This window comes from Lucilia cuprina, chromosome 3, assembly GCF_022045245.1.
Source record: "Lucilia cuprina isolate Lc7/37 chromosome 3, ASM2204524v1, whole genome shotgun sequence".
Taxonomy (NCBI): domain Eukaryota; kingdom Metazoa; phylum Arthropoda; class Insecta; order Diptera; family Calliphoridae; genus Lucilia; species Lucilia cuprina.
Genome location: NC_060951.1, coordinates 10,140,052 through 10,153,312, shown reverse-complemented (window position 1 = coordinate 10,153,312; position 13,261 = coordinate 10,140,052). Strand labels below are relative to the sequence as shown.

Genomic DNA, 13,261 nt, shown 5'->3' with positions numbered 1-13,261 from the left:
AAAATGCCCCAAGTAGGTACTACTAGTAATCGACGTAGTTCAAAGAAGAGCTTTGAACTTTAAAGTATATGAAACTATAACTTTGTCTATTAACTTGTATGATGTATGTGTGAAAATTTATGATCTTGTGATTTTCGGGAATCCAGTTTAGATTTAAAAACTTTCGCTTTCTCTCTCTCTCTCTCTCTTTACATATACCGATAGGTAACGACGATTGTGGTGGAGTCATTGAACTTGGAGGTTTTACTATAATTTTCTAGGAAAAAACCTTAAAAAATCAAAACTATTTTAAAAATCTATAGTTTTTCTTTATTAAAAAAATAACTAATTAACTAAATATTACAACTTAAAGTAAAGAAAAAATTAAAGAAAATTAAAAAATAAAATTTATACAAAATAAGGAAAACATTTTAAAACATAAATAATAAAATAAATAAATTTTCTCATTTGATTCTTTCTATATATAAAAGACAAATTTGATAACAATAACAAAATATTGACTAGTTAGTTTTTACTTAGATTTTTTTTCACTTAAAATTTCTAACAAATTTATAATGGAAGCCTTAATGGAACTTTATAACACGCACTTTGCTAATCAACCTTGCCTGCGTAACGGTCGTACACCCCAATCTTCTTTAATCATATCAGAAGCTTTCTCGCCTATCATTATAACAGGAGCATTAGGATTGCCATTGACAATAGTGGGCATAATACTGGCATCTACCACACGTAAACCGGAGACACCATAAACTCTTAGGCGCGAATCAACAACGGCAGTGGTATCCCAGCTGGGACCCATTTTACAAGTACCCGAAGGATGATAAATTGTAAAGGTGAACTGTTTAATGCAACAGCCCCAATAGGCATCACTGTTGAATTCCAAATGTCTACAGCCCGGCAAAGGAATGTTATGCAGTCTCGAACCGAACCTTTGGAAAGCTTGGGTATTCGAAACATTTATGGCCAATTTAATGCCCTCTACCAAAACATCTATATCCTCCTGATGGGCAAAATAGTTGGGTATTATTTTAGGCTGTTGCTGAGGATTACGGGAATTAAGACGTATCCAGCCAGTACTTTTAGGTCTTAACAGCAATGGTAATATAGACCAGGTTTCAGAATTCTGCAAGGGCTTGTAGACAGTGTTATAGAAACCATCTCGTAGATTTAAGATTTTGCGTATCTGTTCACCACCATCTGAGTTAATGGAACTGGGACAAAAATGAAATTGTATATCGGGCCAATCAATTTTAGGATCTTGATATTTGCTGTTAAGAAAAGCCACACCCTCCACCCCCGTAAAAGTCATAGGACCACGTTCTCTTAGAATATACTCCATGGAAACGGGTATAGTTTGGAAACGATTGCGCGTAACGGTAAGAGGAGCATCTACCACAAAAGTCAGACCTCCCAAGCCCACATGATCTTGTAGATTACTGCCCACAGGCAAATCAGATACTACCGGTATGCCCATTTCTTGTAAATGATCTGAGGGTCCTATACCCGACAGCATCAATAGTTGGGGTGAGTTTAAGGCGCCGGCAGAAGAAATTACTTCTCTTCTTACAAACACTATATTCTTGCGGCCATTTTTTATATATTCCACTCCTGTAGCTCTTTTATTTTTATCTATAATAATGCGTGTGGCTTGGGCATGTAAAAGTACATCCAAATTCTTGCGCAAACGCACAGGTCTAATGAAAGCCTTGCCGGTACTGCATCTAGAACCTCTTCTCACTGTTGACTGGGTGATCATGAAACCTGTCTGCTGCTCACCATTAATATCACGATTTTCATAACCCATTTCTAGACCCGCCTGTAAAAATGCTATAGAAAGAGGAGTACGCCAGGGTGACTCCTGTACAGTCAGATAACCGCCCGTTTCGTGGTAAGGCGTCTGAGCCAAATAGGGATTACGTACATCTTCCGATTTAAGGAAATATTTTAAAACATCCTCATAACCCCAGCCAGGATTACCCAAAGATTCCCAATGATTGTAGTCATTTTTGGAACCTCTAACATAAACCATGGCATTGAGAACACTAGAACCACCCAAAACTTTGCCTCTAGGCCAAAAACAGCGATCGCCTTTCATGGCTTGACAATATTGTCGAGTGGCAGAGGGGGTGGTTTGATACTTCCAATCCAGATCAGTGAGTTGTAAATAACCAGCCAAGGCGGGTACATCGGATATTTCAGTTTCATCACCACCCGCCTCTAAAAGTAAAACCGTCCAGTTTTTAATTTCCGACAAACGATTGGCCACCACTGCCCCTGCTGAACCGCCACCTATAACCACAAAATCATATTGACGTCTTATCTAAAATAAAAGAAGAAATATCGTAAAAACAATGCATTACATTACAGCAATTTCCCAAACTTACTACTTGCGGCTCCTGCACCTTATTTTCGGGATCTACAGTTTGATAACGATAGTAATTCATGCCGATTGCCAGTAGGGGTATCATACCGAGCAAAGATGTCATTGTACCAAATGCCATTTTTCAGTAATTGTCAGATCCACGGATCGTCTTTAACTTTAGATTTCTGCTTACTAAAACCGTTGGCCTCCGGGGCACTGGTCGATAGTGATACTTCTGATAATATTTTTGGGGTATAATTGCGTATACCTCCCGGTTTGGCCACCTTATATTGAGCCTTTGCCTTTTGATCTTCTTCTAAAATATCAAGATATGATTTTATATATAAATGATGATCTAAATAATCTTTTTGTTTTTGCAATGATTTATTTGATTTGGTGGAAACAACAGATGTGGCCCCACCACTTGCTACCGATGCAGCTGAAGAAAAGCGAGTGGGCGTACAATGACACGATGAATAGTAAATGCCACTGTCAGTGCTTTGTGAACTCTTACGTTTATAATTACCCTTGATATCTCGATACAGCTCTTCGGCTGTTTCAAAAGCACTCGATTGATAATCCGAGGTTGAGGAATGACTGTCGAGTGATTTTCGTGAACCTAATTGTGATTTCGATATTTTCGCTTTCTCATACGTTTGTTTTGCCAAGTTATACTTCTGTCTTTGTCGATAGTATTCGTCGTCTGTAGAAGAAGCGTTAGAGATGCTGGACGAGGTATAGATTAATTCTTTGTGTTGCTTGTAGCGTGGCTTGGGTATAGAAAAGCTTGGGGAGTTGTTTTTGTGAAACGTAGTTGATTGATAGTTTTGTTTGTCTTGGTGCTGATGAAAGTTTGGTTGTTGCTGAGGAAAAGGTTGCTGTTGTCGTCTAGAAGTGTTACATTTATTTTGTTGTGATATCTCTTGTCCCATATTTTAATTGATTGAAATATAGGAAACTGAAAAGAGAGAATAATTTGAAATCAATTTTAGTATTTAAAATATTATAATATTATACAATATGTTAAAATGAAAGAATGATAAACTTTTTGAGCTTTTTTATAGAAAAGTTTTAAACTTTTCCAAAGAAATGTTGTAAACTTTTACATAGAAAAGTTGTGAACATTTCCACAGAAAAGTTGTGAACTTTCCCATAGTAAAGTTGTGAACTTTTCCATAGAAAAGTTTGTGAACTTTTCCATAGAAAAGTTTGTGAACTTTTCCATAGAAAAGTAGTGAACTTTTCCATAGAAAAGTAGTGAACTTTTCCATAGAAAAGTAGTGAACTTTTCCATAGAAAAGTAGTGAACTTTTCCATAGAAAAGTTGTGAAATTTTCCATATAAAAGTTATGAACTTTTCAATAGGAAAGTTGTGAACTTTTCAATAGGAAAGTTGTGAACTTTTCCATAGAAAAGTTGTGAACTTTTCCATAGAAAAGTTGTGAACTTTTCCATAGAAAAGTTGTGAACTTTTCCATAGAAAAGTTGTGAACTTTTCCATAGAAAAGTTGTGAACTTTTCCATAGAAAAGTTGTGAACTTTTCCATAGAAATGTTGTGAACTTTTCCATACGAAAGTTCTGAACTTTTCTATAGGAAAGTTGTGAACTTTTCCATAGAAAAGCTGTGACTTTTTCTATAGAATTACTTAGGACACTTTCTGAAGCTTTTTAGAAAAGTTTGTGAACTTTTTTTAGAAAACTTTGTGAACTTTTGTTTATAGAACTTTGTGAGCATTTCTTTAGAAAACTTTGTGAACTTGTCTTAAGAAAAGTTTTTTCAAAAGTGTGAACTTATCGTTAGAGAAGTTTTTGAACTTTTCTTTAGAAACGTTTTGAACTTTTCTTTAGAAAAGTTTTTGAACTTGTCTTTGGAAAGGTTTTTGTACTTATCTTTGGAAAGTTTTTTGAACTTTTCTTTAGAACAGTTTTTGAACTTTTCTTTAGAACAGTTTTTAACTTTTCTTTAGAATAGTTTTTGAACTTTTCTTTAGAAAAGTTTTTGAACTTTTCTTTAAAAGAGTTTTTGAACTTTTCTTTAGAAGAGTTTTTGAACTTTCATTTAAAAAAGTTGTTGAACCTTTGTTTGGAAAAGTTTGTGACATTCTTTTAGAAAAGTTTGTGAACTTTTGTCTGGAAAAGCTTGTGAGCTTTTGTCTGGAAAAGCTTGTGTGTAAAAGTTTTGGTTTGTGTAGTTTTGTTTGAAAAATGTTTGTGAACTTTTTGAATTGTTTGAACTTTTGAAGGGAATTTGTTATGAATATTAAGGTGAAGTGTTTTGTTAGAAAATTTTGACAAAATATGTGGAAGTATTAAAAAAATTTGGACTATTTTTGTGACTAGTTTCCTGTAAGAGTTAACTTTTAAACATGTGTAAACTTTAAAATATATCCAGTTATTTATGTCTTTCTCGCTGTGACAGATGTTTACGAGCGATTTTTTTTTTTACTTCGGAAGGAAATACAAATTAGTGAAAAAAATAGAAAAAAACCTAAAAGTTGCTGATCTATAAAAATAATGATTATTATTGCAGTTGAAACCCAGAAACCATTTGACGTTCAAATAAACCACTGATTTGCAGTAGCAACAACAATAATAATAACGCGCTTATAGTTTATTATAGACATAAACAAAAAACTTAAGCAACAAACTTGTTTTTTTCGCAAGCAATATTTTTATTTGATTTTTTTATTTATTTATTTTTTTTTGTAAACAATTTACAAAAGAAAAAATTTAATAAGCAGGTATTAATTAATAGACATGATTTTAAGAAAACAACAAGAGTAAAAGAGTGTTCAGTGCTAAGCGTTTTTTTGTTGCTAAATTATGTCAAACGTTTTGAGTAGACAGACGACAATTGATTTATAAAAAAAATTATTTTTTTTTTAAATTAAAATTAACTGCAGTAAAAAGACATAAAGTTATAAAGTCTTGCTATAGCATTAATATTAATGATTACAAAATATTTGTTTTTTTCTCTTACTTTTACAAAGATCTTAAACTGGTTGTAAAAATATAAATTTATTTAGCAGCATAATTTTATGGTTTCTCATGGCTTTATGGTCAGTTAAACTATTTCTTGAATTCAAGTTCATTGCCATTTAAATGTTTTCTATTTAATATAATTCATTTTAAATTTTTTATTATAACATAGGTTTGGTTTTGGTCTCTTGACTCTTTCATCTGTCTGTCTGTCTGTCTGTCTGTCTATCATTTATTTTCTTTTATTTGAAAACGGAAATCCATGACAAATCAGGTTTTGTAAAAAAATTTATTTCAAATTGGGAAATAACAAGCTGCAAACTAAAAAAACGAAACTAACATTACAAAATACATAAAATGACAAAGTATTGCCTGTAATTTTGCTACAAAAATAAAAGGATTTTGTGTAACAAACTAAAAATTTTATATAATTTTGCTGTTTCTTTTTTTTAAACAAAATTTGCATCCTTATGGAAATTCGCTCTCAAAAGATTTCCGCTTTTAAACTTTTTTAAAAAAAGTTTTAAATTCATTACAAATTTTACTTGCAAAACAAATATTACTTAAAAAAATTTGCATTTACACTCCTTAAGAAAATATAAATAAAAAAATCATCATTTCTTTTCAACCAATATCTCTTTCCGTTTTATCTATGGCCTCTTTTAAATTATCATAAATTATTACCATAATTTTGAGTTATGTTTAATATTTTTGCATGTTTCTTTAAGGCATATAGTAAATTTATATTTACATCTTTTTACCACAACTTGAACATCATTTAGATTTTGTTTTTTTTATAATATAGTTATTACATTGTCTTTAACAATTCATATGTTATTTAATTTTATTGCTGCACGCAATTACCGCATTGTCTTTTGTTTTGTTGAAAAAGATATGAAAACCTCAATTTATTTTAAACTTAATCTTCCGTATTTTTTTTTTCTTTAATCATATGATACATCATCATGATGTTTTACACTTAGGGAAAAAGTTGTAATAATATAAAGTTAAAAACAAAACTAACACTTCATAGTGAGAGGCTCACTGGTCAGCGTCTGTTTCCAGGGCAACATCTGTTCCCAGGTCTTTGGCGGCTGTAATAAAAACTCTTGTCGGTTAGGTAAAAAACGCTACGGTTAGTATACCGAAAATCAAATCAAAATATAGAAAAATCCAGAAAGTACACAATTTTACGGCGAAGGGAGTAATGACCCCAGTACCGGCGGCTAGGTGTAACGCCCAAGCAGGCTACAAGTCGCCAGGGATACAAGCCGAATCGGCGCCGGTAATATTTTGCAAGACGAGCCACCATATTTCGTATTAAAAGCTAAGTCAGTTTAAACGTAGCCGCTGATAAAGATTGGATTCGCACACGTATTTCAGAAAATAATTTCGCAGTTGCCACTTTTTTCAATTCTAATAGCAAATTGAAATGAGTTGCCACACAATATTGTGCTAATATTAAAAAAGTGAAAACTATTACAAATGTCCATTTTCTGCAGAAAAAAACAAGTTTCTACATAACAGACTATTATACAATATAATAAACGCAATTTCTGAAGAAAAAGTTAAATTGAGCCGTCAATTTGGTCGCCGCCGGTATTTTATATAATAAGCAGCCGCCTCAGACCTAAAATTGTTGCACCTCTATATCCTGTATCATTTACACTTGACACCAACATATTTCCAACGCTTAGTCCCACAGTAACTCTATTGTGGGGTATCTGTTGTCTCCACAACATCACCAAACTTATCCCGAATGATAGTTTCATAGGGACCTCTCCAAAAACCGGGACAAGACAAATTGTACAACTCTGCCCTTGCCGTGGTATACAATTATATAGTTCTTAGCTTCTACCCCATGTCAAATCTTTCCGAGGTTATATTTGACATCACCAGTGATAGAACCTTTTTTTCTCGGAATTGCAATTACATCAAGAAGGGATCTTCTTCTAACATAACATGCCCCCGGGGTGTCAATGGCAGATAATGCCGTAGCCGCTGATAAAAATTGGAATCACAAATGAAAATAAATTCTTCAATTTGAACGGAGTTGCCACTATTTTAAATTATTATTGCAAATTGAAAAGTGTTGCCACACAATATTGTGCTAATATTAAAATTGTGAAAACTACTATAAATGTTAATTTTTCTGCAGAAAAAACTTATATAGAGACAGGTTTCTATATAACAGAGATTTTTCAATATAGTAAACGCTTATTAGGTCAATTTCTGAAGAAAAATTTAAATTGAGCCGACAATTTAGCCGCCGCCTATATTTTCTATAATAAGCCGCAACCTAAAATGATTGCGCTGACGATCATTTACATCGGCTTATATCTCTGCTCCGGTATCTCTAAGGATTTGGAATATATAGATACTTTATAGGGTCGGAAAATTATATTGTTTAAATTAATTCTCACTATAGTGAAGAGTACAAAATTTGGACAGAGAAGGAAGAAAACATAGGAAATCTCAATATTACAATATATGGGACATTATAAAAATGGTTTAGATCTCCCGAAGAGTTAAAACTGAGAATAAACCTATGAAGAATGTGGGCTCCCCGTCTTCTCAAAGTAATGAAAAATATCCGCCATCTTACGCCAAAGTTTCCAAAATAAGACACCGGGACGATCCCTGATACGCAGTATATAAAACAGATAATTCAACAAGCAAAATTCCAATATAAGGTATAAGATCTGGATCACGAAATCAGCATGAGTTCAACATGATCACCTGACCAATGTACTTGTTCGATCTTCGCGAACAACCCTAGTCACACTCGACTAAAGATATATTTAAAAGATATATATAAAAAATTAAAAATACCTAATCGCATTAGTTTTCAGACAGAAGTCCGAGAATAAATATAACACCGACCTCCATAAGCCAATGAGGGCGTTATTAAGTAATTAAGTAAAATTTACGATAGTTTTGGATTACTGTAATGAATTCTCTTCCATAGGTTTTATTTACATGATATGGCTACCAGACAAATCGGGATTTGTCTGCTACAAATAGACGAACGTAATAGCTTTAAAAGGAAAAGACAGCCAAATGTGGACAAATCAAATGATTAAGTTAAATCTATGATAGTATGTGGACTATAAAAAAGCTTTAACCGAATACTCTTCCAGAGTAAGGGTTTACATTATATGGGTACCAAGCAAAGAATGGGCGCATTTAATAGCTTTAAGGGGAGGAGAACTAGTGGTAGTCAACCTGACGAATGCAAAACCATTGAACGTGCGGATACGAACAAATTTTCAAAATTTTGTCTAAATTATATTGAGAGTGGTAGTTTTCCGAACACTGATTGGAATTACGTTTAGAAAACATAGTTTCTGAACGTCATAAGGTTTTTAGAGCGCGCAACTGGCCCGATAGTTTCCTAGGTGTAATTCCTCAGATTTTATGAAGTATGCATCATCTTATCAACCTAAACTAAGCCTTGTGGCTTATCTAAACCTGGTTTTATTAATTTCTAGCTTGTTAGACATATGAAGGATAAGATAGTGCTCACGTAGGTTTAAAAATTAAAGAATAATAGAGTTCTTAGAATAGTGTATCCTCAATATCGGGCTAGATTAATTCAAAATAGAAACTTTTCTAAAGAGTTGTTCTACTCACGAGTCATCTGATAATAGACGATCTTTAGTGGATGCCTTTGCTTCCGTGGTGGACAAAGTGGTAAGTGTACAATTCATTTACATGTAGAGATATATAAGAAGGATGTACTCGTTAAATGCAGGTGTCAGTTCCTAAGTTCTCAAATGATAACACATTCTAAAACGATTTTAGGGAAGTAAGAAGATGTGGGAGTTTGTAACTGAGAATATAAACAAGCTTTTGAGCAAACCTACACCACAAAAAAAATAGTGAAACTTCTTTAGTTCAAGATTTTTGTTCAAAATTTTTTTCGAGTGTAATACTGAGAGCAAGCAATCAGGTAGTAGGAAGACCTCGTTATAGAAAAAACGCATAATTTTCAAACTTCCCGAAACCATATGTTAAGAGTTTTACAATAAAATATCAGTGATATTTTATTATTTTCATTTATTTCCATCTATTGTTTTGCCTTTTTTTCTAAACAATATTGTGATTTTCATTTTAAAGTTGTTGTTGTTGTAAAACAAATGCATTGTTTTTCTTTATATTTTTCTCAGTTTCTCATTGTTATTGCAACCATGTGTGAAACGCACACCAAAACATTTCACACTTTTACAATGCGTTTTATGTATTATGTCTGCTATTTTTCAACGCATTGTTTGCGGTTAAATGCAAGAAACTTGGGTTCATGAGTTGAATGTTTTAAATATTAAAATGTTAAAAAGAAAAATATTAACAACAATAATAAATTGTTTAAATAAATTAGCTTAAGTTAAATTGTTTACATAGTTTATTAACATAAAGTTGAATTATTTATTACATTTAAGGGTAATCGTAAGAAAAGTGTTAAGGATGTTAAGAAATTGAATTGGAATTTCGGTTTTTTAAAGTATTTGTGCAGCACTGCCGCATTAGCCAAAAAATAGTCAATGTAGGCAACACTTTTGTTTCTGATGTTCTCATGAGTGCAGTAGTTAAGCATCACCGCAGCAAGATAATGCTGATTAATGTTATGCTGGTGCAAATTTTAACAAATAATGCAACATTTTAGTTGCTGAGGCTGCTGAAAGCTTTTTAGAAAATTTGATTAAAAAATCTGTTGCAGCTGATCACTAAATCAACAACAAGTACAGCTTCCGAAGTATGTTCATCACTAAATAATTAAAGTGAATTTGTTAAGAGAGAAATGTTATGACCTTTTCATATGCCCGACAAGACCAGAATACCGACAGTGGATGATTGAGCCGCGAACAATGTCCAAAGGGATGACGTGATCTCAATCTATACTGATAGCTAAAAGACAGAAAGGGGCACGAGATAGAGAATATTCTACAAAAAACCAAAATCTTCAAAAGTATCTAATTATGTCGTAAACATTGGCCTAAGCAACGAAGTTATCTTAATGTATTCTACTGGCTCAAAGACAGAAAGGCGCACAGGACCGGGAAGCTTCTCCGAAGAGCTGAATTTTCTAAAGCTTTTTATTATTTCATAGGTCCGTCAAGCCAAACTAGCGATACAAGGGATGTTTGGGCCGCAAACATTGTCCTAAGGGACGACATGATCTCAATCTGTACTGATATCTAAAAGACAGAAAGTATCGATCCCGTGCCTTCCGAAAAACTGAATTTTCAACTGTATCTGATTGGTCCATAAACCCTGTCCTAAGGAGCCACATGATCTCAAGTTATTGTGATGTCTCAAAGACAGAAAAGTTTACGGGATCGAGAAGCGTCTCCGAAAAACTGAATCTTCTACTGTATTTCCAACTCCCCCGGGGGCATGTTACCTTGGTGAGACCTCCGCCTTGGTGTTATTGCAATCCCTGGTATAAAGAGGTAGCCAATACCTCCAATCTGACCGGGATTGAAAAATTGGTTACAGTCTACAGTTTGGCTTAGTCCTCGCATAGATTGCCAGAGGTCAGGCCAGAGCACCGCATAATCTGGTACTATGGATGGCCAGTTGCCCGCAGGACTATGTCCTGGCTGGTCAGTTGGTTGAGGGTCCTTCGGAATCCACGTAGTGGCTGTGGTTTAAACCCACAGTGGCGGTTAAAAGACTGATGCATGATAATAGTCAATATTTCGGAATAAGTTCCGTGCTGTTACCGAGAACAACAGGTAACCCGCAGTCGAGTGACTGTGGGACAAAGCGTTGGAAATGAGTTGGTATTAATTGTATATGGTACGGGATGAATGTGAGGATCGGTGGGCCTTACCCCACCCGTCTACCTAATGAATGTGTCGTATGTTTATCGCTTATGTATCGTATATATGAGATTTGTGCTGGGTTGAATGATAATGGATGAAAGGTATCATATACATTTGATACCATTTAATTTTCCTTCCTTGTCCATATATGTTCAGGGTATACTATCTTCATATCAGAATTACCACAGTGTGTCCCTGTGAGTAAGAACAATGTGTACGGCTTATTGATGATCGTACTTCGGTCTACCGGTTACGTCTCTAGGTGCTGTTGCCGAATCAACAGAGGCCATCCAATGGTCAAGAGATTAAATAGCTCGAGTACTCCAGCAAAGTACTTGTGCATGGACTGGTCAGAACCAATGTACAAAAATTGCCACCGGCGTTCTTCATTGAAGAACAAAGGGGCGATGGTATACCGTTCTCATGTCTACCCAGTGGTTGAAAAAGATCACCGTGCGATAACGCCGTCACGGCAGGTACTCACGTTAAACTCTCGACATTCCTGTCTCCCGAACTCCCTTCTATTGACTATAGACCATTGATTGCATTTTCCTTGTCGGGGTTCGCATTGGGATTTGATCCCATGCTGCCTGTCATTCCGCAACGGAGATTAGATAGCACAATTACTTCAACAAAGTACATGGACCGGACCAGCCATGTACAAAAATTCCTACCTAAGTTCTTCATTGAAGAATTCAGGGGCAAATAGTAGACCGTCTCTAGTCTACCCAGTGGATGAAAAACCACCGTAAAATGTCTCTCCAAATACCTGACACCTGCACGTCGGATGAATACGCAACCAAAAGGGTCGTCTCTAGACTTAACCCTTTCATCTAACAATATTTATAGATGACTCACTCAAATAGTGAGACAGAACTCAGATGATTATATATCACCACTTGAAAAATATCGAGAATACTTTAGCCCACTCTGATAACGGATTGGACTAGGACTTTTTTGTCTCTTAGTAAGAACTCGATTAGGTTTCTAACTGATACAATTAAAGGGCACTGTACGATTGGACATATGTTGGAACGTATGGGTAACCACTAAACAAAGAAGAAGGGGAATCGGTACAACACCTTTTATGTGACTGCCAAGCCTAACAAGAGCACATACTATTTCTATCTTGATAGAGCTCTTTTACATGATCTGAACTGTCTCTGAGATGTATCACTAGTAAACATGATCGGTTTTTTTAGAAACACCGGCTGGTTTTTAGAGAGGAAAAATATTCTCTCAACATTAGGGTATCACAAAGGTATCACAAGATCTTTAAGTAAACTTGCCCACTAGCAAGCAACGGACGCTACACATAAATCTATGATCTTTTTAAAATTTCGAAAAAATTTTAAAATCATACTACCCTAATGCTTTTTGTTAGCTTATTTAATCAAGCAATAAAATGTCACAGTTTTATTTGTTTTTATTTCTTTTTTTTTAAATTTCACTTAAAACTGCACATTTAAACGTCTGCCAACGTGCAATAAGTCACACTTTACTTAAATATTATTTGAATTGAAACTTTTTAGTTTAGTGCGTTAAGTTTTTAACAATTCAAATTGTATTTAAAGTAGGTCTTTAGCACATCGGACACACATTCGATTTGTAACCAAATTAAAGTATTAATTATCATTGTATGATGATGAATCACAAAGTTAAAGTATGTTGCTTAAGTCTTTTGATTTTTTGCCTTTTAAAAGGCGTTTTTAAAGGTTTGCGCAAGGATATATATGGATTTAAAGAATTTTTTAATATTTTACAAAGTAATAAATAGTTTTTTTTAATAAACAAATTTTTTTATAAAAATTGGAACATTTTGAATATTTTGCAAACTTAATAATAGTTTTTTTCATAAACCAAACTTTGTTCAAATTTTTTGCTTTTTCTTTTTTTATTATCTTTATTACCACTCAAAGAAAAACCAAACCGTTTAAAACACTTAAAACACTGCAATTATTGTTTGTCTCAAGACAAATTTCAGTTAAACCGTTTTATAAACTTGCCGCCTGAAAGTCGTATTACCAACTAAACTCTCAGATCTTTTACAATCCTCATAAACTATCATAAAACGTCAAACATCAAACAAATGTC

General features: G+C 33.9%; 1 protein-coding gene and 1 pseudogene across 2 annotated transcripts in view; one reads left to right on the top strand and one right to left on the bottom strand.

Annotated features, from left to right (window-relative positions):
- The window catches only part of LOC111681149 (flotillin-2), a 347,120-nt gene that overhangs the window by 155,556 nt on the left and 178,303 nt on the right, over positions 1-13,261 (top strand). The gene's annotated exons all lie outside the window — the stretch shown is intronic.
- LOC111681984 lies at positions 530-13,194 on the bottom strand (annotated as a pseudogene).